Source organism: Nannobrachium achirus, assembly GCF_963921795.1.
Source record: "Nannobrachium achirus genome assembly, chromosome: 20".
Taxonomy (NCBI): domain Eukaryota; kingdom Metazoa; phylum Chordata; class Actinopteri; order Myctophiformes; family Myctophidae; genus Nannobrachium; species Nannobrachium achirus.
Window position 1 is genome coordinate 51085964 of NC_137827.1, and position 2730 is coordinate 51088693.

The window sequence follows — 2730 nt, forward strand, 5'->3', positions numbered from 1 at the left end:
AATGACCATATATGGGTGTGATACACACAAAGCCATTCATTGGAAGCGGTTTTCACCGCTTCAAAAATATATATATTTTTAAGAAATCCACAAAACAGGTATAGTACACCAACATGCTCCTTCAATCAGAGTCGCTGTCTGTTCAACAATGTGGTGCTCCCAACAGGAGCGGCTTGGAGTGCTTGGCTTTGAAAGAGGCTAGCCGATGACGTCATCCGTGCTGACATTTTGAGAATCCAAGTCCCATTCACATCCATTATGAGAAAGGAAAAGGTTTTTCAAATGCCTCCTACTCACAGCCTGTGCAACGGTAGTGCTGGAAATGCTAACTACATCTCTCCCACACTATCGTATTGCTGTAAATAAGTCTTACTGTCAATTAATGTAGTCAAAACCTTTATAGCTTGCTGCATAGCTAAAATGAAATTTCAAACATATTATAATCTTGGTTTTGCCTTCTTGTAGTCCTGAACCTTTTTCCTGTGAAGCAAATTGAACTGCACCATTTTTCTAAATTGTGTTATATAAATAAAACTTGATTGATTGATTGATTGAATATAATGATTATAGACAAGCATATCTTTTGTTCAAACCTTTCAGGAGGTGAAGTAACAGAATGTGTAGCATTTGAAGTTTGTGGAAGAGTCGTCTGGCTTGAGAGACTACCAAACAAGAAAACTAGAGTTGTTCATAGTTGAGCCGTCTGGATCATTGTCTTTCTTTCCGCTTAACATGGCCTGATTGGTAGTGTAGTAGAAATATTTATAGAGTAACAAATGTGTGTATATACTTGTTTTCCTTCCATTCAATCTCATTGAATGAACGGTCAACCAGCCTTCAAAGTGCACATGCTAATTCAACTCAACTGTCAATCTAACAGCTGAGTTCTCTCCCCCACCTATGCTTGCTCTCTCACTCTGTCAGCAAATCTGTACCCTGGGTAACTATTTGTATGTTGTCTTTATCTTTAGTACACATCCTTATAAGAACATGTTTATAATAGCATCTCTGTCAGAATGGACTATAAGAACTGTATGAGAATGGTACAGGAGAGGCTTGTGCCCAGAGGGGCTGACAGGAGAGGCCAGGAGGCCTGCTCCTCAAAGGATCTGTACTGCTGATACTCTGTTCAACTTTTTGCCTCTTTGATGAATAAACCTTTGTCAATACTTCAAACCCTTCATCCTTTTTGAACATTAATTATTTTCTATTACAGTAGGAGCCAGTGGAGATGATGGTTTGTCATCAGAATATCTAACTGATTGAAGCTCTTATGTGGTGTGGATACGCTGGTGTATCTTCAGATTCCCTGACTGACTGAAACTCTTGCCACATTGTTTACACTGGAAGGGTTTTTCTCCACTGTGGACACGCTGGTGCCTCTTCAGACCCATTAACACACTGAAACACCTGTCACACTGTTTACACACAAAGGGTTTTTCTCCACTGTGGACAATAAGCTGGTGCCTCTTCAGAGACATTAACACACTGAAACACCTGTCACACTGTTTACACACAAAGGGTTTTTCTCCAGTATGAATACGGTGGTGATTCTTCAGAGAACCTAACTCACTGAAACCCTTGTCACACTGTTTACACACAAAGGGTTTTTCTCCACTGTGGATACGCTGGTGTGCCTTCAGGCTACTTAACACACTGAAACTCTTGTCACATTGTTTACAGTGGAAGGGTTTTTCACCACTGTGGACATGTTGGTGATTCTTCAGGTTACCTAACTCACTGAAACTCTTTTCACATTGTTTACACACAAAGGGTTTTTCTCCACTGTGGACACGCTGGTGCACGTTCAGAGAAGCGAACCGACTGAAACCCTTATCACATTGTTTACACACAAAGGGTTTTTCTCCACTGTGAACACGCTGGTGTGCCTTTAGAGAATGTAACAGACTGAAACCCTTGTCACACTGTTTACACAGGAATGTTTTTTCTCCAGTGTGGACATGCAGGTGATCCTTCAGGTGACCTCGCCGACTGAAACCCTTGTCACACTGTTTACACACAAAGGGTTTTTCTCCACTATGGATACTCTGGTGTCTCTTCAAGTTACTCAACAGACTGAAACTCTTATCACACTGTTTACACTGGAAAGGTTTTTCTTTGGTGTGGATATGCTGGTGCTTCTTCAGAGTCGATACCCCAATGAAGCTTTTATCACATATGAGGTTTTCTTTCCTGTCCAAGTCATCAAATGTCTCCTTACTTCTCCTGGCTGAGTCCTCCTTCAAGTCCTCGCAAGATCTTGGTTGGTCTGTGTCTCCTTGTTTCTGGCTGCTTACACAGCTGGTGATTTTCTGACAGGTAGATGAGGGGAGCCGTCCATCGTTCATCATTTGACGGTAGAGGTTGTTGTGGCTCTTCTTCATGTCTTCATGAAGGAGGAATCGAGACGTGAAGGTGTTTGGGCACTCAGGACAGGACACCTGTCTCCTGGTCGTCCTGGAAGATTGTTTCATGCACCGTTTCTGCTACTTGGACTTGAATTGGAAGGCGTTTCTTTGTTCTTTGCAGGCTGAAAGATTTGGGTTTGATATATTCTCTGTCACTCTATTTCTCCCCCTCTAATTGTCTGTCTCTGTCCCTGACGCTCTGACCCTCACATCAAACTCTGTCTGTAAAAAACTTCTCTTGGTCGTACTCAGACTAAATGTGATGTTTAAAAACGGTGTCACATCTTATTCAAGTTGACCAGAGCTGTGGTCTGACGTCACA